Genomic DNA, 25502 nt, shown 5'->3' on the forward strand with positions numbered 1-25502 from the left:
TGGACTCTCCATTTCTAACTTCCTGGGTCCTGTCTGTAAGCCATCTGGCTATCCACCAGTGACATAAGGGTCTATACCTAACCTCTTGAGTTTTTCAACAACGCTCAAGTTGGGCATTGTGTCAACTGCATTGGCTAATTCATAGTAGGCAATGTGAACCATTTTGCCCTTGTCTATTGATTTGGTGACCATCTCAAAGAAGTCCATCAGGTTGGGTAGGCATGACATGACCTTGATGAAACCAAACTAGGTTGGATCCAGTATCTGGAGTTTTCCAATGTCTTTACTGATCATTAGAATGATAAGAATTTCCATGGCTTTGCATAAGACTGATATAGTTAACAGGGTCTGTAGTTTGCCCACCTTTGTGAAGAGGAATGACAATTGCTGTTCTCCATTCATTCGGTAAGAAGCCTGTTTGAAGGCTATGGTACAATAATAATTCCAGAGGACCTGACAGGCAATGTTTTTAACTATTTAGAAGGCACCCTGGGACACTGCCTGGCCCCACTGATGCAGTTTTCTTGGCCTTAGTGAGAACATTGATGACCTGTTCCAGAGTAACAGTTGGGGAGAGTTATATTTGATGGTATTTCCTGAGGGGAGGCTGGGGCAGAGAGAGGGATAAAGTTAGAACTGAATTTATCTGATGGTAAGTTTGCTATACAGTATCATCTTGCTTTGTATTGGTGGCTCCGTTAACAATGTATACAACTGTGTATCGCCTTTGAGATTGCAAACATAGCTAAAGAATACCTTGTGGTTGTCCTTGGCCTGGAAGGCCAAATTTACCTAAAATTTGGCTTTGGTTCACTTTATTTGCCTTCTGTGTTGTTTGTTTAGTTTGATAAGTGCACTTTTATCTTGCTGGCTGATACATCTCTTAATGTTTGCCATGATTTTCATCCTTACATAATTAACTTTGAGGTCACAGTCATTTAGGAAAGTGGGGCGCCCCTATTAGATGAGTCTCAGTTTGAGTGAATTTTACAATTCAGCACTATTCATGCCTGCAATGTTTACAGTGAATATGTACTACATTTAGTATGCATCTGCTTATTTCATACACCTTAACATCATATATTAGTTATACAGGATATCATATATTAATTATAGAGAATACACTCAGTACATAAACTCAGAAAAAAATTAACAGAGCAATGAGTATTACCTTGGACATAGACTTTTCAGTAAGTGCCAGAATTGTATTTTTCAAATATAAGTCTTTCGCAGAGGCATCAGTAAAGACATAAATATCAGATAAAGGTGGTGTGTTGATAAGAGCAAGCTGTAAATAAAAAAATATAGTGAACAATAATTGTTGTAGTAAATTGATAATGTCTATCAATACAGAATGCTTATAGTGTTGCCTGCAAAGAAAATTAATTGCCTTTTCAAAAGGTTTAAGTATGCAGTTTAATCTAGATTTCTACCACATATACTGAAGTCAGATGGTATGATTTTTATTTAGTTTACCAAGTCCAAACATTGCAATTAGTTTTATTTACTCTATGTGCTGACAGTTTAATCACACAGACACTACTCTTAGTGAAATTTCAATGAAAGAAACATCATGCGCCCCTGAAATTCAAGAGTTAGGCCTCTCATTATTTTCTGCCATACTGATTGGGTGGAATAAATACTGACTTTATCCAATCCCTCATCCGTACAGTAAACAAAACACAGTTACCTTCTAGTCCTTCATTTGACAAGGAACATTTTTATCTAAGTCAGGGACAAATGTAAAACTAAGTAGATATATGCTCAATTGAGAAGATAATCTGTAAGTTAAATGGTAGTAATTTGTTTACTAGGCTAATGGCCACAAGGGTTTTAACCCTAGCCATGCATCCCAAATCTCTGAAAGTTCTGTTACCCTTCATAAGTGTAAGTAGGGGCTTGGAAGATGAAATATTTACAAGCAGGGGCCTGGGAGATGAACCATTTACAGGATACATGAGTCCATTACAGACATAGGTGCCAAACCAGTGATGAATTTCCTTTTCCCCATCTGTTTGTCAAAGTTACAGTTGAACTGGATTAAGGAGGAGCTCTGCTTCACATGGATAAGGAGCCTGTTCCAGAGGAGGGATATTCTATGGTATACATACCTGTCTGTTTAGTACAGACAAGGTTTAAGTCTTTAGAACAAGTAATTGTGGTGCTGTTTGTTTTGCGGTTGTACAGGAGGTCCATTAGGGTGGGGTCTGACAATGTCTTGTATACCAGGCATAGATCTCCCCTCAACAGCCTGTCGGAGAAAGAATACAGGGATAAGACCATGAGGCAGTCTGCATAGGTTATGTTACTCACCCTCTGTATTCTTTTAGTGTGGAAGCTCTGTGGACATTCCATTGTTGGATATACCTGGTTAGGTACATACTAACACGGCGGCATTGCACTCAGTGACAGGTCTGATGAAAGCTGAGTGCAGTGGAACAATGACCTCCTTCAGCCTAGATGAGATATTTTTGTTTATAAGTTCCACAACACAGAATGATTTCTTCACTACTGCAGACACATGATGGTCAAACGTAGATTTCTGTCTTTGTCTGTCCCTAAGTCCTTGAACACTGGGTCAGCTCTTAGGGGTGTGTTGTCAATATGATAGTTTCAGGGGTAGATGACTTCCTGAAGGACACTATTATGCATTTTTAGCATTTAGTTTTAGTCTATGGCTCTGACACAAGTTATTTGTGTCAGCCATTCCTGGAGAACATTTGTGTCAGTGTGGGATTCAGTGACAGCTCCTAATTTGCAATCATTTGCCAATTTAGTCAGCCAGGTGCCACTGACATTGGTCTTGACTTCAGAGAAGTAAATGCCAAAAAGTAGATTCCAGAACTGATCCTCGAGGGACTCTGTGACTGGCATCTTTGTAGCGGTGGACTCCCCTATTCTAACTTCCTGTCTGTGAGCCAGCTGGATATCCACTGGGTGATATAAGGGTTTAAACCTAACGTCTTGAATTTGTCAACAATGCCCAAGTGGGTATTATGTCAAATGCCTGGCCAGGTCAAAGTAGGCAGTGTGAACCATTTTGCCCTCATCCATTGCTTTGGTGGCCTTCTCAAAGAAGCCCACCAGCTTGAGTAGGCATGACCTACCCTCGACAAAACTAAGTTGGGTTAAGGCCAGTGTCTTGATTTTTCTTATGTCATTGCTGATTATTTCCATGATAATTTTTCCATGACTTTGCATATAAGATTAGTGAGACTTATGGGTCTGTAGTTTCCAGGGTCTGTAGATGGCCTGCCTTTGTGCAGAGGTATGACTGTTGCTGTACTGCATTCATGAGGCATGAAGCTTGTTTGGAGGCTACAGATAAATAGCAATTCCAGAGGGCCTGTTAGGTCATATTTTATGCAATTTAGAAGACATTTTAGGATATTGTCTGGGACCATTGATCCAGCATTCCTGGCCTTAGCAAGAGCATTGAGGACCTGCTCCCTAGTGATAATAAGGGGAGTTATATCTGATGGTATTTCCTGAGGGGAGGTTGAGAGAGAGAGAGAGAGAGGGGTAAAGTTTGAGTTGAATTTGTCTGCCAGCAGGTGTGCTATATCTTATGGCTCAGTATGGGTGGTACCATTAATAATGAGCTTCTCACGCAATTGTGTATTGCCTTTGAGGCTGTGGACATAAGTAAAGAATGCCTTGTGGTTGTATTTGGCCTGGGAAGCCAAATTTGCCTCAAATTTGGCTTTGGTAGACTTTATTTGTCCTCCAAGTTGTTTGTTTAGTTTGATGAAACTACTGTTATCCTGCTGGGTACTATGCCTCATAACTTTTGCCATGAGTTTTTTCCTTTTGTTATATAGCCTACTGATGTTGTGATTTCACCATGGTGGCTAGTTCTTTGAATTGGTTCTGTACTTCATCCTGGTGGATACAGGTGTCTCTATGCACCTATTAATATAGCTGTATAGAGTTTCCTGTGAACAGTTCCACATAAGCAGAAAATGGACTCTTGAAATTTTGCCAGGTTATTAATTAATAGTAGGAAGTTAGCCTTAGAGTAGTCCTTGAACATTCCCGGATTAGATGGGGTTCCAGGTTTTATTTTTGCTTCAAAGCAGACCATTTTGTGATCTGACCTTACCAGAGAATCCATTACACTAGGTGCTGTGCAGCACTCTACCATATTAGTGAGGACCATAGCCAGTATGTTTGTATCCCTGGTCAGCATATTGAAAATCTGGTCCAGGGAGTTTGTGTTTACAAGATCTAGGCATCTCTGTGCCTGTGTGTTTCTTGTCATATATGATTCCCAGTTAATATTGGCTAATTAGAGTCACCCATGAGCATGGCACTGGGTTAGATGGTGAGTGTTTCAAATAGGTTTAGATACATGGTATAAGTTTCCTGGGTCATACGAGGAGACAATAGCTTGCAGCAAAGTGGCATGGGACTTTGAGTATGGTGATTTGAACATAGAGCAGCTCAAGTGTATTGTCCAGTTTGACAAGCCTTGAGGCACACTTATTTGTGAGGTAAATTGAGACACCTCCACCTTTAGTCCTTGTGTGTGCAGTAGCTGGTCTAAATGTGTGGAAGGCATTACAGCCTTGCACTGCCAGTGTGCTCTCCATGGATTTAAACCATGTCTCAGTGACCGCACAGAAGTCAACATACTTTAGGGTGAGGAGAGGTTGTAGGGAGTAGTTTTTTGTTTAGACTCCTAGCATTGAACGGTAATACCGTTGACTTTCTTGGTTTACTATGCAGAAGTACCTTCAGTTTGGCATTGCCTAATAAAGACAGTGGGGGAGAACAATATCGTAGCTAATATTAAACAGCCTAGAGGGGAGAAGTGCAGATCATCCCTGACAAAGCAGTGTGGTCTGTTGACCATCTCCTTCCATGCTGACAAATATTGCATCCCCTTAGAATGGCACCAGAAACTAAGACAATTATTAAAGTCAGCCATCTTCTGTTCATGTCGTGGCATTATCCTAATAATACTCAGTGTTAGGCTCATACCAGCCTGGGACAGGCATCATCCTAATAATACTCAGTGCTAGGCTCATACCAGCCTGGGACAGGCATCATCCTAATAATACTCAGTGCCAGGCTCATACCAGCCTGGGACAGGCATCATCCTAATAATACTCAGTGCTAGGCTCATACCAACCTGGGGTAGAAATCATCCTAATAATACTCAGTGCTAGGCTCATACCAGCCTGGGACAGGCATCATCCTAATAATACTCAGTGCTAGTCTCATACCAGCCCAGGACAGGCATCATCCTAATAATACTCAGTGCTAGGCTCATATCAGCCTGGGACAGGCATCATCCTAATAATACTCAGGGCTAGGCTCATACCAGCCTTTGACAGGCATCATCCTAATAATACTCAGTGCTAGGCTCATACCAGCCTGAGACAGCCATCATCCTAATAATACTCAGTGCTAGGCTCATACCAGCCTTGGACAGGCATCATCCTAATAATACTCAGTGCTAGGCTCATACCAGCCTGGGACAGGCGTCATCCTAATAATACTCAGTGCTAGGCTCATACCAGCCTGGGACAGGCATCATCCTAATAATACTCATTGCTAGGGTCATACCAGCCTGGGACACATATTCCAAGAGCTCCCTGATGTCTCTTTTCATATGGCCTAGGGAGGTGCATCTCAGGTCATTTACACCCACATGGATTATGATTGAGTCATACCATAGCTGAGGTCCAATGACCTAAGTGCATGTGTAATGTGGCAGATCCTGGCTCCTGATAAGCAACTGACCATGGCTTCTCCTTACTTAGCCTGGTAAGAGGATCATCACTGTGTCTCACAATGGTGTCTCCAATGACCAGAATGCTGAATTGTGTGGTGGATTGCCTTATGGGCTTAGAAGTAAAGAATCCATGAGATGTGATTCTCTGTGTTGATGTGGGAGTTGTTTTGAAAATGTGCATTCAGGGCTACAGAGTGTATTTGTTATGCGTACTTTATCTAGGAAGTTTTTGGGGTTTAAGAAGGTAATATTTAAGTGTTTCAGCATATGTGAGTTTATGTGTCTGCTTTGAGTTGTGTGTGATGGGTACAGTGTGTGTACTACTGATGACCTAATTAACATTAGGAGTGCTTTTAAGTGACAGCTTTGCCATCAGTGGCATTAGGTGAATACTACTCTCATATCATAGGAGGTTACTAAGCTATAGGCCCTGAGGCCCTTACAAGCCTAACCAAGAGTTTAGCCCATGTTTAGACAAATCAGCACCCGATGCCCCTGTCCAGCAGGGACACAGGAGGAATCCCAGGAGTATATTTTCTGTTTCCCATTCAATTATCCAGGTTGTACTTAAAAAGGGGTAAAGAGGTACTCTGCTTGATGTGGACAGGGAGTCTATTCCACAGATGGGGGAGTCTCTGGGACACAAATGTGTCCTGCCAACAAGTCTTGTTGATGTCACAGACCAGGTTGAGGCCACATGTGCGGGTTACTCGAGTGGAGCTTGACTTGCGGATATGCAGCAGTCCCAACATGGTCAGGTCCGAAATTGCCTTGTATGCCAGACAGAGGTCATCTCTGAGGAGTCTGTAAGATACTGAGCAGAGGGATAGGGCTTTTAGCCTATCTGTGTATGGTAGATACTTCAGGCCCTGGATTCTCCTGGTGAGGAACCTCTGTGGTCTCTCCAGCTGCTGCATGTGCTTTGCAAGGTACATGCTGAAAGGGGCATTGTACTCAATAATGGGCCTTATAAGGGAAGAATACAGGGATGTTATGACCTCCTTGTCCCTGGATGAAATACCCTTACTTATGAGGTGGGCCATGTAGAAGGATTTCTGTACAATGGAAGCAACATGGTGGTCAGAAGTCAGGTTGCTATCAACCTTGGTGCACAAATCCCTCATGACTGATTGCATGCTTAGGGCATTGTTATTAATGTGCTAATTTGTGGGGACATCACTTTCCCCAAAGTGGAGGATGATGCATTTTTTTGCCATTCAGCTTAAGGTCGTGTTTCTGGCACCAGTCATTTGTCTGAGTGAGACCCTCTTGGAGTATGTCCACATCACTAGCGGAATTGATGACAGCACCCAGATTGCAGTCATCCACAAACTTGGTCAGCCACAGGACACTGGTTTTGGCCTGCACCTCAGAAAAGTATATACCAAATAACAGAGGCCCCAAGACAGACCCCTAGGGTACGCCGCTTGTTATGGGACTACTGCTTGAGGTGGTTTCCCCTATTTTGACTAGGTGGGTTCTATCAGTGAGACAGTTTGCTATCTATCTGGTAACATATAGATTGATGCCTAGTTGAGAAAGTTTCCTGAGTGGGGAATAGTGTCAAAGGCTTTTGCCAGATCAAGGTAGGCAGTGTGCACCATCTTCCCCTCATCCATGGCTTTGGTGACTGTCTCAAAGAAGTTGACCAAATTTAGCCGACATGATCTCCCCTTGATGAAACCAATCTATGTGGGATCAAGTGTTTGGAGGTTGCCAATGTCTTTGTTAATAAGGTCCATGATAATCCGTTCCATGGCCTTGCAGATCAGGCTAGTTAATCTGATGGGTCTATAATTTCCTGGATCGGTGGATGCTCCACCTTTGTGTACAGGGATAACAGTGGCTGTCCTCCACTCAGTTGGAATGAATACACATACCACATTAGTTTGTTTGAAAATTAGCGGGTTGTCAGTAAACATGAGGTAATTTCTGCATTGCCTCAGGATGCCCATATCCATCAAACTAGTAATAGAGATAGTAGAAAAGTTCATATCCATATAACAAGTCCTTTTTTGGTTTATTATCAAAATCAGAAACAGCAAAAGCATGCCCCCCAAAGTAGCAATCCAATATTGAAGCGATGAGCCAGCAAACTATTTATTAACTAAGATTTCATGTCAAACATGAAAATAGAGACAAGAAACAGACCAGTTTTGGCTATAAAGTTAACATAGCCTTCATCAGTGTTATACAAAACATGACTTCAATAACTCCATTTTATAGTAGACATGTTAATAATCTGAATCTGAGCACATCCACTCGTGCATGAATTGTGCCATCCCCAATAGAACCAAAATGCTCTGCTCCAAAAAAAGGAAGCCAATCTTATGGTCCCTTGCCATAAACAAACTTTACAACAAAAGGAAGAAACTGTTGCAGAAAAGAGAAAAATCCCAGGATGCAAAAACTCCCTTACCAGCTTCAGTAAGAAGCTAGGATCCCTCATAAAATCCTCCAAAGCTAGTTACAAAAATAAAATTGCCAAAGATTCAAAAGACAATCACAAGGCATTCTATAGCTATGTCAAGAATCTAAATGTCAATGCTCAGATCTACCCTTACCTACGACAGAATGGAATTAAATATACTGATCCCAAGGATATTGCCAATATCCTGGCAGATCGATTCAGTGCAAACATCACCCCCCCTCCCCCTAAAGGGCCCATCTTGATACCGAAAGATTGCCAAATTCCGGTAATAATGGCCACACAGGTAAAAAACTCACTCTCCAAAGCTAAAAATACAGCATCCATGGGATCAGACGACATCCCAGGCTGTGTTCTACATGAACTACAAAATGAAGTGGCACCTCACCTAAGTGTCATGTTTAATCATAGCCTCACCTCAGGCTTCATGCCCACTGAGTGGTGCACAGCTGCAGTTATCCCACTCCACAAGGGGGGATCGACCTTGAATCCCGGGAACTACTGCCCCATCAGTCTAACGAGCCTGATCTGCAAGGCCATGGAATGTATTATCATGGAACTTATAAACAAAGACAGTGGCAACCTTCAAACACTGGAGCCCAGGCAGTTTGGGTTCATGAAGGGCAGATCTTGTCTACTGAACCTGATTGACTTCTTTGAATCAGTCTCCAGAGCCATGGACAAGGGTAAGGTGGTCTACACAGTCTATCTGGACCTCTCCAAGGCCTTTGACACCACCCCCCACTCTGGAATCATAGATAAACTTACTAAGCTGGGCATTAATCCCTACATTACTCGATGGGTTGCCAACTGGCTTACTGACAGAACCCACACTGTAAAAGTAGCCGACTCCAAATCCATCTCCAGACAAGTGACAAGTGGAGTACCTCAGGGTTCAGTCCTGGGACCACTCTTGTTTGGCATCTACTTCTCTGAAGTACAAGGCAACACTAAGGGACTCTGGCTAACAAAGTTAGCAGATGACTGCAAACTGGGAGCCATTATTGAATCCCCAAATGATGTGGATATTCTACAAAAGGGCCTTACAGAAACAGATGCTTGGTGCCAGAGCCATGGGCTCAATCTCAATGTCAAGAAATGTATAGTTATCCCCTTTGGGAAAGACATGTACCCGTGAATTACCACATAGGTGGCAGTACACTAAACACCGAAAGTGTGATAAGAGACTTATGGACACAGGTGGACAGTGGTCTCACCTTCGATAACCACATTGCCACAACAGTCAGGAAATTTTTCTATGTGGCACACCTCATCACTAAGGGCTTTTCATCCAGAAAAAAGGAGGTCATTGTCCCACTGTACTCATCCCTCATTAGACCCATTATAGAATAGAATGCCCCATTTGGTATGTACCTCTCAAGATATCTGCAACAACTGGAAAGGCCGCAGAAATGCCTCGCTAAAACAATCACAGGCCTAAAGCAGTTGCCCTATGCTGACCATCTAAAAAAACTCCACCTATACTCTGTCGCATATCGTCTACTCAGAGGCAATCTCTGCTTAACATACAAGGCCATGTCAAACCCAGAGCTGTTGGACATGCTACACTTAAAGAAATTCCAATCCCTCAGAGGCACATGCTCCAGGGATCTAAATCTTATCATCACAATGAACAGAACATGCTCGAGGGATAGGTTCCTGACCCAGGGACTCCCAAGACTCTGGAATAGACTGCCCATACATGTCAAGCAGAGCGCCTCTCTGGCCCTCTTCAAAAGGAACCTTGAGGATTGGATGGGAGATAGAAAATTCACCCCGGGGATCACGTCAGTCACCCTGCTAGACATGGGTTCAGGGAAGTAAATACTGTGGGAAGAAATAGCCAGGGAATTGTTATGGATAGGCTTGTATAGGTCCTAGGGCCAATAGCCTAGTACCAACCTATTAACCCATGAACCTATGAAAATTCATTGGTAATTCACAAATGCTGGTTAAGTCCCGGTGGGAATAACCCACCCAATTTGATGATCCATTTCTTTTTTTTTAGTATTCAGTATTGTATGCCATCCAGCTTTATTCATCCTGTTGCCCATAATTTTATCACTCACAGTAAATCTGAAAGAAGCATTCTTGTGTATCATAGTGTGTTTATAGAGAGCATTGCTTGTCTTTTTGGTTCTGATGTCACTAAGATGTTCTGATACCAGTCTGTTTTTTGTCTCTATTTTCATGTTTGACATGAAATCTTAGTTAATAAACAGTTTGCCATAGTTTGCTTGCTCATCACTTCAATATTGGATTGCTACTTTTGGGGCTGTGCAGTTGCCATACGTGCAGGCACTGTTTTGCTGCTTCTGACTGTGTTTTCCCTGCTGTAGGTCTACGGCGCACTGTGTGTTGGGGCCAGAGTCGTCTGGTGAAGCTACATTATGATTTAGCCTTTTGCTCATTTAAACAGGATCATTTTCTTTTCTTATACCCTTTTGGATCTGGGAAGCGACAATATATACTGTGTGTGGGGATGTATCTATTGTTCCGAGGAAGTCCCTTGAAGTGGGAAGAAAGCGCTTATCTGTCATTAAAGCTTGTACTCTTCAGTTGCTGTGCCGTGCTGTGCTTTATTTGGTTCCATTATAGTTTATAGTTGGTTGAGAGACAATACATATAAACCAACAAGTGTTGCTAAAAATATTAAAAACTACTTGTGCAAAAATGCTGAATTAAAGAACATTTATCATATGGATATATGTATATAAATGTACTTACATAATAGCAGCCATGTCTTTAAAAACTTTCGAATACCACATTCAGCATGTTAAAAACTTTTGTAAAAAAACTTTTATAAAAAAACCTTATTCAATAGTCAAGGCTCTTTAGATTCAGAACAGGAGTGACAGAGCATGCTTCATTAAGGCCAGGAACTACCAAGGCTTTTAACTTAAGTTGCCATAAGAGCTCCCTTAAATAAATTATCCTCAATAATCCTGCCCCTCACATCCCTTTTAAACTGTTCTGTAACTGTGAATTTAAAAGCATGTGATGGACATTTTTTGATGCGTCCAAATAAAGCATTTGTGTCCTTACTCCTAATAATGTCTCTTATGTGTTCGTAAATACTATCTTTTATCCTTGTGATGGTTTTCCCAATATAGAAGGCTGGACACATCTGACAGTTAGCAACATAAATAGCCCAATTGGTGTCACAGTTATATCTCCCACTTATGTTAATGGCATGCCCATTAACAATTACACTCACATTCATTTGGAGATATTGGCACATTTTGCAATGCTCACATTTTAACATACCCCTAATGTTAGTCCTACAACAACAACTAGTATTGTATTCATTTCCCTTTTCCATTAAACCCTTAAAATTGATGTTCCTCCTGTAAACAATAACAGGTTTGTCACCCAACAAATTATTCAACTGAACATTGGAGGAAATTATAAACCAATTACGTTTCAACATACTCATAATACTGTAAGAGTCCATTGAAAAAGTTAGCACACATGCATTTGAATAGTGTCTAATAAGGCCCTCAGGTCTGGCAGTGCCGCTAGCCGTATCCATTGCCATATTCAGTTGTTGTGAATCATCACCATTCATACACAATATTGGGACGTATACCTTCTGAACTGAGGCTGATTTCATTGGTTAAACAAGAATAACTCTTTGTGAACTCATTTTGATAGTGCATTTGCCCACTAGTCCAATCCTTTTTTTACAGCCGTAGGTAACAGCTGACAAAGTATCCTCCCAAAGCAGTTCCCAGTAATAGTTGCTGAGCAGTTTTCAGGTATCAGTATCACAGTGGCCACTTTCCACACTTTGGGCAAGAACATATACAGTTTTCTTACATTTATGAAACCAGCCTGTGGATCATTTTAGTATTTACAAAGATATAGAATTATTTACAAAATTTTATCTAGCTGGGCTAGCAGCCTCTCAGTTTATCACAAGGATAATGAGGGAAATGTATTCACAAGTGAGGAGCATGTGTTGAGCAGATGGAAAGAGTACACTGAGGGGCTGATGAATGAAGAGATTGAGCGTGAAAGAAGGTTAGACGATGTAGGGGATAATGAATCTGGAAGTGCAACTAACTAGCAAGGAGGAGGAGGTAAGGACAGCTATGAAGAGGATGAAGAATGGAACGGCTGTTGGTCCAGATGACATACCTGTGGAAGCATGGAGGTGTTTAGAAGAGATGGCAGTAGAGTTTTTAACCAGATTGTTTAATGAAATTTTGGAAAATGAGAGGATGCCTGAGGAGTGGAGGTGTTTTGGTACAGATTTTTAAGAATTAGGGTGATGTGCAGAGCTGTAGTAACTACAGAGGGATAAAATTGATCAGCCACAGCATGAAGTTATGGGAAAGAGTGGTGGAAGCTAGGTTAAGAAGGGAAGTGATGATTAGTGATCAGCAGTATGGTTTCATGCCAGGAAAGAGAACTACAGGTGTGATGTTTGCTCTGAGAGTGCTAATGGAGAAATACAGAGAAGGTCAGAAGGAGTTGCATTGTATCTTTGTGGACTTAGAGAAAGCATATGACAGGGTACCTAGAGAGGAGTTGTGGTATTGTATGAGGAAGTCGACAGTGGCAGAGAAGTATGTAAAAGTGGTACAGGATATGTACGAGGACAGTATGAGGGTGGTGAGGTCTGCACTAGGAGTGCTGGATGGGTCCAAGTTGGAGGTGGGATTACATCAAGGATCAGTTCTAAGCCCTTTCTTATTTGCAGTGGTGATGGATAGGTTGACAGATGAGATCAGACAGGAGTCTCTGTAGACTATGATGTTACCGGATGACACTGTGATCTGTAGTGAGAGTAGGGAACAGGCTGGGGATATGCTGGAGAGGTGGAGATATGCTGTAGAGAGGAGAGAAATGAAGGTCAACAGGACTAAGACAGAATATATGTGTGTGAATGAGAAGGACAGAGGAATGGTGAGGGTGCAGGGAGTAGAGGTGGCGAAGGTGGATGCGTTTAAATACTTGGGGTCAATAGTTCAGAGTAATGGTGAGTGTGAAAGAGAGGTTAAGAAGAGTGTGCAGGAAGGGTGAAGTGGGTAGAGAAGAGTGTCAGGAGTGATGTGTGACAGACTGATACCAGTAAAAGTGAAAGGGAAGGTCTACAAGATGATAGTGAGACCAGCTATGTCATATGGGTTGGATACGGTGGTGACAAAAAGCCAGGTGTCAGAGCTGGAGGTGGCAGAGTTAAAGATGTTAAGAGTTGCATTGGGTGTGATGAGGGTGGACAGGATAAGGAATAAGTATATTAGAGGTTCAACTCAAGTTGGATGGTTAGGAGACAAAGCCAGAGAAGCAAGAATGTGTTGGTTTGGACAAGTGCTGAGGAGGGATGCTGGGTATGTTGGGAGAAGGATGCTAAGGATGGAGCTGCCAGGTAAGAGGAAAAGAGGAAGGCTTAAGATATGGTTTATGGATGTGGTGAGAGAGGACATGCAGGCGGCTGGTGTGACACAGCAAGCTGCAAAGGACAGGAAGACATGGAAACAGATGATCCACTGTGGTGACCCCATAACAGGAGCAGCCGAAACAAAAAGAAGAATATTCCATGCATCATCTACTCTCTCAGTAGTTTATTGACCAGGGCTGGTGGGCTTTATGGTTACTACGCACTGGCCGGTAGGGGTGAATGTGTTTCTTATTCTCTTATAGTCTTCTACATAGGTTGTCCGATGATTCTCTATTACTCTTTGATAATCCCAAACATTAGTTGTCTCTAAATGTCTTATATACCTGAATAAGGTCTCCTCTTAAATATCTATATGAGATATTATCCAAGTTCATACATTTTAGTGTCCATCGTAGGTTCAATTTTCACATCCATGGATGACTTTGCTATATTTCTGCTGCTCTCTGTCCAGTTTTACTCATACTTGTTTTTTTAATGTTTTTATATTGTTATTCCATATACTTGTCTGGGTATAATGTAATTACCAACAATGATTTCTTCATTTCCTAGACTGTATAAATATTTTTATGCAGCTTATAGTTTTATATCATTATTTGATTGGTTGATATGATTAAAAAACCTTAAAGCTGGATCTATCCAAATATACAGGTCCTTAAACGAATTAATAGTTTTGGCCATTTTGTGCTGTAGTAAAGGTTCGCCCTTCAAACTATGTCTCCCAAAACTCATAATTTTTGATGCATCTATCAACATATTATTCTTTTGAGCCCAAATGCTCAATTTAGTCAAGTTATTTTGCAAACATTTACTATCTGTAACACATATAATAAGTTTAGCCATTTTCGAGTCATCTGCATACAGACTGTAGAACACCTCAAATGAAAGAGATAAATTTGAAAGATACAGCCTTAGCAAATATGATCCTAAGACAGAGCCGTGTGGGACAACCTGACTGTACATAGAATTTCACTAGTCAAATTGCTGTATGATACTTGCCACGTCCTAGATGTAAACCATGCAGCTATCCATCTTACCATGATTACATTAATACCTAGTTGTTCTAATTATTGGTCAGTGTTTTGTGTGTAATCCTATCAAAGGCTGAATTTAAGGCTATATAAATTACAACAGCACAATTTTTCATTTATAGTTATTATTATATTATTATAGAACATCATTATACTAGGGGTTATACATCAATTTTCAATATATGCATGCTGATATATGCTTTCAAGTCCCATCCTTTCCAATTCTGATTCCGATTTATCCAGAATAAGCTTCTCTATTGTTTTTTCACAACAAGAAACTAAGCTTATGGGTCTATATATAATATAGTTTGAAGGACAAACCTTTATTACAACTAAAATTATTATGTTTGTGCATAAAAGTGCATAATTCTCAAACCTGTTATATATTCTGGGATAACCAGAATAGCTTTCTGCAAGAGTTTCTGCATAAAGTATATAAGTGTCAAAGTATGTAACTGTTCTTGTACAAAAGTGTTTAATTGTCAAAGTCACACTCTCTGTATGCATGTATGTATCTATGGAGCCTTTCCTCCTGGGCCTCTGCTGAAAATGGACCAAAATCCAGTTGGACTTTCCCGGTTAACAAATGTAAAATAAAAATAAAAAAAATAAATAAATATATGACTCTGGGTTTGTCCTATTCCCCTTTTCCTTAAAGGTGGATTTAACAAGTGCATGTCTTCAACCTTGAGGAATCTCCTCTACTTAAATGGGGAGATCCAGAGATATCAACCTAACCTGTGACATTAACAAAATATGTTGGAGAGACAGTTATATCTCCCAGAGATTGCCAATCCTCCCACTTCACATGAAACAGAAACCCTCAATGACCTTGTCAATTGGATGGGAGACCGTAAATTCACTCGAGGGTTCAAAGGTTCATAGGTTGGTACTAGGCTATCGGCCCTAGGGCCTATACAAGCCTAGTCATAACAATTCCCTGGCTATTTCTGCCCACACTATTTACTTCCCTGGACCCCTGTCTAGCAGGGCGACTGATGTGATCCCCGGGGTGAATTTCCTTTCTCCCATCCAATCATCAAGGTTCCTTTTGAAGAGGGCCAAAGAGGTGTTCTGCTTGACATGTATGGGCAGTCTATTTCAGAGTCTGGGGAGTCTCTGGGTCAGGCACCTATCCCTCCAGCATGTTTTGTTTATTGTGATGACAAGGTTTAGATCCCTGGAGCATGTGGCTCTGAGGGATTGGGACTTCTTTAAGTGTAGCATGTCCAACAGCTCTGGGTATGACATGGTCTTGTATGTTAAGCAGAGATCGTCTCGGAGTAGACGATATGCGACAGAGTATAGCTGGAGTTTTTTTATTTTAAGGTGGTCAGCATGGGGTATCTGCTGTAGGCCTGTAATTCTTTTAGTGAGATATTTCTGCGGCCTTTCCACTTGTTGCAGATGTCGTGAGAGGTACATACCAAATGGGGCTAGATGAAAAGCCCATAGTGATGAGGTGTGCCACATAGAAGGATTTCCTGACTGTTGTGGTGATGTGATTATTGAAGGTGAGACCACTGTCCACATGTGTCCCTAAGTCTCTTATCACACTTTTGGTGTTTAGTGTACTGCCACCTATGTGGTAATTCACGGGTACATGTTTTTTCCCAAAGGGGATAACTATACATTTCTTGGCATTGAGCCTGAGCCCATGGCTCTGGCACCAAGCATCTGTTTCTGTAAGGCTCTTTTGTAGAGTATCAACATCATTTGGGGATTCAATAATGGCTCCCAGTTTTCAGTCATCTGTAAACTTTGTTAGCCAGAGTCCCTTAGTGTTGGCCTGTACTTCAGAGAAGTAGATGCCAAACAAGAGAGGCCCCAGGACTGATCCCTGAGCTACTCCACTTGTCACTTGTCTGGAGCTGGATTTGAAGTCAGCTACTTTTATAGTGTGGGTTCTGTCAGTAAGCCAGTTGGCAACCCATTGAGTGACATAGGGATTAATGCCCAGCTTAGTAAGTTTTTCTATGATTCCAGAGTGGGGGATGGTGTCAAAGGCCTTGGCGAGGTCCAGATAAGCTGTGTGGACAGCCTTACCCTCGTCCACAGCTCTGAAGACTGATTAGAAGAAGTCAGTCAGGTTCAGGAGACAAGACTGGCCCTTCACAAACCCAAATTGGGTGGGGTCCAGTGTTTTAAGGTTGCCAATGTCTTTGTTTATAAGTTCCATGATAATACGTTCCATGGCCTTGCAGATCAGGCTCGTCAGACTGATGGGGCGGTAGTTCCAAGGATCCAAGGTGGATGCCCCCTTGTGGAGTGGGATAACTGTAGGTGTGCGCCACTCAGTGGGCATGTAGCCTGAGGTGAGGGTATGATTAAACATGACACTTAGGTGAGATTCCAGTTCATTTTGTAGTTTAGTACACAGCCCGGGATTTCATCTGGTCCCATGGATGCTGTATTCTTAGCTTTGGAGAGTGCGTTTTTTACCCATGTGGCCATTATTACCAGAATTTGGCAATCTTTCGGTATTGAGATGGGCCATTTAGGGTGTGAGAGGGGGGTGAAGTTGGCACTGAATCGATCTGCCAGGATATTGGCAATATCCTTGGGATCAGTATATTTAATGCCATTCTGTTGTAGCTCAGAGCAGATCTGAACATTGCCATTTAGATTCTTGTCATAGTTATAGAATGCCTTGTGGTTGTCTTTAGAATCTTCGGCAATTTTATTTTTGTAACTAGCTTTGGAGGATTTTATGAGGGATCTCAGCTTCTTACTGAGGCTGGTAAGGGAGTTCTTTGCATCCTGGGATTTTCCTGTTTTCTGCAACAGTTTCCTCCTTTTGTTGTAAAGTTTGTTTATGGCAGGGGACCACCAGATTGACTTCCTTTTTTTGGAGGAGAGCGTCTGGGATGGCACTATTCATGCATGAGTGGATGTGCTTGTACAGTGCCTTAGTGTAGGACTCAGCAGTCGAACTTTCAGTTCCCGTCTGCATGGATGTCATGAAGTTTGTAACTTCTGACTTCAGTAGTATGAGGTTGGCTTTGGAGAAGTTTTTATGGAGGTTTCCTTACTGGGGGGTTGGGGTGGGATGTGAATAGGTGATTAGCTTATGGTCTGTCCTGACCAACGAGGGGGTGACCATAGGTGTGGAGCATCAATTTCTCATGTTGGTAATGACCAAGTCTAGGAGACTGGAGCCCCTGTTGGGACTATGGATTAGTTGAGCCATGGCAATGGAATTTAAGAATTCCAAAAAACGTTGGGCAAAGGTGTTGGTACATGAGTAGTTGTCCCAGTTAATGGCAGGGAAGTTGAAATCACCCAGTATTAGGGTGTTTGGTTGTATCTTAATATTTTCCAGTATGTTTAGAAAGGTGTAGTAAGAATCTTGGGGCATGGTGGGAGATCTGCAGCAAGCTACAATTTGGATTGCAGTCTTACCTAGTGCTAGTTGCACCTGGAAAATTTCAGACGCATTGTGTTGGGCAACTAACTTGGTGGTGTGAATATCCTTGGTGAATATGGACACTCCTCTACCTTTAGTGTTTCGATCCTGGTTTGGTGGCCGAAAAGTGTGGTAAGAGTTGTAGCCTGGTATTGTAGGGGTGCTCTCTGTATCCTTGAACCAGGTCTCAGTTACTGCACAGCTATCGATGTTCTCCATTTTTAAGAGTGCCTCGAGAGAGTGCATTTTGAGGTTTAGACTTCTAGCATTGAGTAGCATTACCTTCAGATTTTGCATGCTTGTACCTGTTACGGTGGTGGTTTTGTCCTTTGAACTTTGCCTAAAAAAGGCACTATAGGGGAGTCAAGAGCCTTAGCCAGTAACCTGAATCCCAGGGGCAACAGGTGCAGACCATCTCTGGCAAAGCATTGTGGTCTGTCGATCATGTCGTCCCAGGCAGATAGATACTGGATTCCCTTTGAATAACACCAGAAGCTTAGCCAATTGTTGAAGTCAATCATTTTGTCCTTATATTGTGGTTTCATTCTGGGTGAAGGCAGAATGCTACTCAGGGCTAGGGTCATACCTGCCTGGGCTACATGATCCAAGAGCTCTTCCATGACTCTTTTCATGTAGTTCAGGGAGGTATGTCTCAAGTCACTCACTCCAACATGGACAATGACAGAGTCATATTTGTACTTGTTGTGGAGTGACTTAAGTGCATGAATTATGTGGTGGATCCTGGCACGTGACAGGCAGCTCACTGTAATTTTCTCCTTGTTCAGCCTGGTGAGTGGGACATCAGTGTGCCTGACTATAGAGTCACCTATGACTAAAGTGTTAGGTCCACTGTCTTGCCTTAGGGGCTGTTGCTGGGTGGCACACTGGTGTTGTGAGCTATGTGACACTTTGGTTGTGACTGGTGTTTGTTTGCATTTCGGCTTTGGAGGTCCTTGTTGCTTGGGCAGGTTACAGTTAAGGGCCTCCGCATATGTCGATTTAGTGTTGCTATGTGTGGGTGTTGTTGGTGTAGCATATGAATGGTCAAAGCATGTGTTCCAAGGAGACTGAGTATGTGAGAACCTATATGTATTGATTTGAAGTATGAACTATTAAGTAGACTGTGAATAGTGGAAAAGTACTGAAAAACAAGAGCCTGTCAGATGGCAGGAAATGTGTCTTATATGGAAGTATATCCGATTTTCTTTCTCTGCCTAGAGATGTAGTAATGTGAACTGCTTCAAGCCTACCGGTAAACCACTGATTGGTTAATTGTCTTTTGTACTAATTTAATTGGTCTAGTTTATATTTTTGTACTGTCAGACGTATCACCAGCATATAAGCTTATGCATTCCTTTGTTTGGGGAGTCTTCCTGGTACTTTCCAGTAGGCTCCCACATGTGTAATAAATACCACTGAAAGAGAGGAAGAAGTGTCTTGTCTTCATTTAAGGTAAAAATACAAACACAACAGTGGTGTGAGTTTAGAAGGGCTATGTGTTGCTTGAGGTGTAGTGCAGGTGTTAACCTTCTCCTCTTGACTGTCTAGCACAATCTTGGGTGGAGAGAGCTTTGCTTCCAGTTTGGCTATGTAAGTGCATCTCTCACAGGTTGTAGTGTTGGGTGGTAGGAGGAGAGGGTTGTCTGTGTACATGAGGCAATTGCTGCATTGTCCCAGTATGCCCAGATTCACCAGGTGGACAGGAGAAATCAATGGTGGTACCTATGTCCCTCATGGGCAGGAGTAGACAGTGCTGATTATAGAATCGATATGCTAATAATGACCATCTAACTATGGTCAACTAGGGTACACAGGCTTGTAAAGGCCCTAGGACCATTGGCCTAGTTACCTCATATGAACCTACGAAGCTATAAATGACCTAGTGGATAACAGATATAATGGCATTGTAAGTTCATGTCAGAGTGTTCTTTGGTCATTATTACTAACTCTGCCTCCTCCCTGTGCTTTGTTTACATCCAGTTTGCAAAGATCTTTTTCAGTATAATCCAATTTAATTTCTGGATCTGAAGTTTCTTGGATGTTACTAAGACAATTTATCAGCATCTTTGTGCAGCCAAGCTATTTCTCATAAGATTTTGTAGACATATCTATAACTTCCTGTTTCTGAGAATATATTTTATCTATACACAGTTTATCAATATTTATGTCTTTACTCCTGCTACTTCTTATGTATCTATAAAATGGGTTCCTATTATGCTCAATGTCATTACATATATTTTTCCTCAATTATTTCATGATCATATCTCATACAATGTTTAATTTATCTGTGCAGCTTGTTTATTTCAGTTTTTAAAGTTATACTTCAACCTCATTTCCATTTTTTATATTTTAATTTCATATGTTAATTAAGTATCTTGTTCGTACAGAAATATATCCTCTTGACCTTGTGCACCTTAAGTCCTGATGAAAAGCATTTTTTTCATTTAAATAATTTCCTTTTCAAAACTTGCCACATTCCTTCTGGAGTTTTTCTACAGAATGCAGCACTCCAGTTAGGTAATTTCTGTGATCTCTGGGAAAAACTGATGTAGATCTGTACCTAGCAATGAAGTAATACTTGGGTTTGTTAAGGGTGATTTGAATCTCCAGCAGCTCCAGCTTAGGCTGCTTTTAATTTAATGTGAGATAATTGTGCTTTTGACAAATGCTCTCTCAAAGTTATCCAAGGGCCTGAAGGTATAATAGTCTCTAAAGCCTGTTGGCGAAGGAGTGCTGTCACTGCAGTGTGACAAGAATGTGTTTGCATTACAGGAAATGTAATGTAGCTTTGTGTCATCTTTCTTTAACAGAATAAGGCTTAGACTTCCCTCTTCATGTTTCCCTTTCCAAAAGAATCACCAAATCATCAGGGCAACAGCAGTTTTGGAAACATTCTGCTTTTCATCTCACTGGTTTACTTTTATTCTACATCTTGTATCAAATGCATTACATAATTTTAAGATGCAGGTACTGAAAGTAGGTTTTCAAACTTGAATAACAAGCAGTCCACAACCATACATATACTGAGTAACTTCTTTTTACCTGCAGTCCTGACAGACACATTTCTGGATCGTCACCTCCACCATCAGCACTCAGTTCTGAAATTCTTTGCTTAAAGATTACTGGGTTATTCGTTTTATATACAGGTCCAAACTCTAAAGAAAATGTAATAAGATTACATTACACAAATGCTTTTCCTTTTATTATATGCTTTTTTGAACATTTAGTGAAACATTTTACTAAGATGTAGCTGTACAATAGTGTATTAAAGTGTGATTGACAGACTGTAATTCATAAAATCACATTGTTCTATGAATGATACTAGCTTCGCATTCTGGTATTTTTCCTAGTTTATGTGACATCCCTCCTCTGGGCCAATAATCAAGGAGCCTCCATCCCACCACTTACACTTGTGGGGAATGTTCATTATGAGAAAAATAGATACGCACAGTATTTTCAGATGCAGCTCTCTGCACCAAGCACAATTTCTCTTAAGAACACACAGGGAACACACTTCAAGTCCTGGGCCTGGCCTTTCTTTTCTCTCCAGGCCCCAAATAAGGTTCCACACTGACCACTGCAGAAATCAGTACTCTGTGTCCTTGTTTCAAGTAGCTGACATACACACCCTTTGAGATCTGATTTTCACACACACACTTGGGAAAGGCTGGTACAGATTTGCCTGCCACAACCTCTTCACCCAGACTATAAGGTAGTTTCATTGCCACCAGCCAGCTACTTTAAGGCTCCTACCATGGTACCAAATTACACTGAATGAAATTAATACTAATACCAGTGGCAATGTTGACCAAATAGCAAGGCTTTCAGGAGTGGCCACAGTGTCACCAAATAAATATAAGTACTCCCGAAGGTTAAAATATTCTCTAAAAGGCCAGCCACAATGAAAATTTTAAATATATTTAATAATAAATAATAAAATAACATGAAAATACTAAATATCTATTTACAATAAACACCAGAGAGTTTCAATCACAGGCAATATTAAAAATAACACCAATGTAAAGATTCACAAAGATACAGAAAAAAAAAACAATATTTAACTAATCTCACTATATTTTCTTGACTGATCTGAAGAATTACTGTCCCCTAGTTCACTTACTAGAGCAAGGCAAGATGATGTGGATGAGTGGTCCTTCTTTCTCAGGTTTCATAAACAGACTGCCCTGAGACTTTTGTCTCATCTAGTATTAAACTATCATTTCAGTGCTGAATTACAGAATGACATCACATACATCTGGTCACCTAACTTCTGGTTCCCACACTAACTCCTTTACTAGAAGCTGAGCCAGAATCCTGCACATATGGGTCACCACTCACACACACACACACACACACACACACACACACACACACACACACACACACACACACACACACACACACCCACACACACACACACACACACACACACACACACACACAGCTTTGTTAAGATGTGTTATAGCTTCTGGAAGCTATACAACCATTTAAAAAACTTCCACTCTTCCAGGCTAGCAATTAGTTAGTTCACTTCTAAAGACAATACAGTAGGATTCCTAGTCCTGGTTTTCACAGACATTTTGTCTCTGGCTGCAATCAGAAGTGTAAGATACAATCTTTATAGCCTAAACCAGGTAATTTAATTTCAGACTATTTTTCAAAGGTAGTTGGACTGAAATTAACCTCTTCTGTTTCAGTATCCTCTGTTACAATATATTCATTTTAACAGTTACAATACTGTCTGACATACAGGTGCATTTCTTTTCTGTCCAGCAGGACTCATGGTTGGTACATTTTTAACACAAGCAGCTTTACAAATACATTTTTCAACACAAGCATCTGTACAAATCAGTTTGATACACAAATGACATATACTTATTTACAAAAGTCCAGCTAACTATGCTGGAATATGTCACACATCCACTCCCTTACTTCTCCTGGCATAACTGGCAATACCTCACATTATCACAGTTTATTACCTTATTAAACTCACCAGATACACATTTTTTTAAGGGTAGCCCAGCAGCAATTTCTGTCTAAGTGATATACAGAGAGATACACAGGTTGTAAATGGCAAATGAGAAAATCAAACCTAGGACTGCAGAATGAAGCTTATTATGAGCTCAGAGTCTTAACCTTCTATGCTAAACTGTCTGACATTTTATAATTATATATCATACACATAAGACAGAGAGAGAAAGAGACAGAGATAGTGACTGTTACAACTATGAGCTATTACTATGCTTCACGCAGTAGTCTTGGGTTTGATTCCTTATATTTCCACTAGCAGTGAAGACAGTGAGAGACGTCATCAGAATTAGTGATGGACTCATGGCAGTCAGAGTCCATTGCAAAGAAAGGCCAGTATTCATAATCTCATCTATGCCCCACAACAAGGTAATGTTGGTGAGGAAAAGATTGTATTTAGGCAACAGATGCAGGACATACTAGAGAAAGCAAGACAAGTGTGTCAATGTTGATAACGGGACGAGAATGCTCATATCAGGACAGATGGAACAGGCTATAAAGACTATGTTCACAGAGATGGGGCAAGAGGAATAAAGAAGAGATAATTCTAGACTTCTCTCTGGCTAATGGCCTGCTGGTGGCCAGTACATGGTTCACCATGACAGACAGACAGTCAGAAGATCACAGACAAGAGTGGTCAATATGCAACTATAGCAGGCTTCCAGCTAGTAAGGAAAGGGTGTTAGGATAAAATCAGAAATTTCAAAGTCATTCCCATTAAAATGCTGGTACCCAGCATAAACCACTGGTTGCCAGAAGCAGCTGTAAGCAGTGGTCAGAGAAGGCAGTAAGGTCAACCAAGATTAGGATGAAAACCTACAAGTTGATTGGAGTGAAAGCACAACAGTTAATAAAAATAATCAGGGGTCCAGTACGTCGGTAAGTAGAGGAAACAGGCAACGCTAAAGAAGAACTTCTGGTTCTTAAAAGAATATGTGTGAGGATTATAGAACAGGAGTGCAGCTGAGCCAGAGAGGGAAATAAGGCAAGTAAGGAAAACAGGTGCTGGAATGCAGAAGTCCAGGAAGTTATTAAAAGAAAGAAGGAGTGCAGGAAGAGGTGGGAGATAGAAAAGATAGAATAGGCTAAGAAGGTGTATGTTGATTATCACAGAGGCTTAGCCCTGCCATAATTGTAAAGAACAAGCTGTCAGAAAAATTCTATCAACTTCTCTGATGTGCATGCAGGTGTGTGTGTGTGTGGGGGGCACACAGAAACACACTGTATTAACATAATTTGTTTGATCTGCTCACCCACCTGGGAACAAAATGGGCTGTTTACACTCCAACACCAAAGCAATTAAACTCTTCAGTGTGTCATTCTGTGGCTAAATATTTTTGATGAACATTTGTCCAGTTTTGGTACCATGACATTTTTTTGGACCTGGATTTACTTGGGCAGCCGGAGAGAGTATGGGGAAGAAGAAATGTTTCCAAGATTATGGATAAGTACTTGCAGATATATCCTGGAACCATGAAGCTGTGGAATACCATAAATCAACTTACTGATGTTTTGCAGGTGATCTTGAATGATGCCACTGCACTCAAAGTAGCTAATAAGATACACTAGACAGACAACAGACAGAGATGGCAACATAGTTTATAAAACTACAAGCAGGTTACATTAATGACCTACAGTCACAGGAGCCCAAAATGGTGTTAAAATTGGATGATTTGGAAAATAGGACCAGACAAAATAAGCTTCAGTTCATATTGATACCAGAAGGGAAACAGTGCAATGATATTGTTTCATTTATTTCCAGTGAATTAATAACAGTCTTCAGTTACCAATACCAATCATGGCAGAATAAGCCCACAGGATTAATTTGAGGAACAGAAGCTACAACATACCCAGGCAGTTTATTGCCCGATTTTTGGATTATAACGCCAGAGAACTGGTACATAGAAAAAGGAGAGAGGGGTAAGAACTTGGTCCATCAGGGGGTCAATTTGTGCATCAGCAGACTACAGCAATGCTTTATTTACAAAAAAGGAAACCTATGGCCCAATTAGAAAGCTCATAGAATTTGGAGCCAACCATCAGCTGTACTTCCCTGCTATTCTATGGGTATCTAATGTGGACTAGAAAACTACTTTTGACCTGCCAGAGAAAGTGGAGGCCTGCCACCATCCAATTAAGGACAGGAGTGTAGGGAGGTATGCTGCCATGGAGTTGGAACTGAAATCAGAAGGAACTAAGAGGGCTTCCAGCTCAGTCACCAGCTCATGGGGAAGTCACTGCCTGGAAAGAAACAGCATCCAGTGACTGTGAATAAAGACCATGCAGGGATAGTGACCCAGAGAAATGTGTCTCAATCATTCCTCAACATGCTTCTTCCTCTGTCTAGTGATGGGGGGGAGGGGGGGCAGAAAGTGCAACACATGAAAATTGAACTGCATTTCTTCAATTTTTTTTCTGGTTGCTTGAGTTCCAGTTAACTGAGAGTTTACTGTATATATATATAT

The sequence above is a fragment of the Protopterus annectens genome, chromosome 1.part1 (genome assembly GCF_019279795.1).
Source record: "Protopterus annectens isolate FY-2018-M chromosome 1.part1, PAN1.0, whole genome shotgun sequence".
Taxonomy (NCBI): domain Eukaryota; kingdom Metazoa; phylum Chordata; order Ceratodontiformes; family Protopteridae; genus Protopterus; species Protopterus annectens.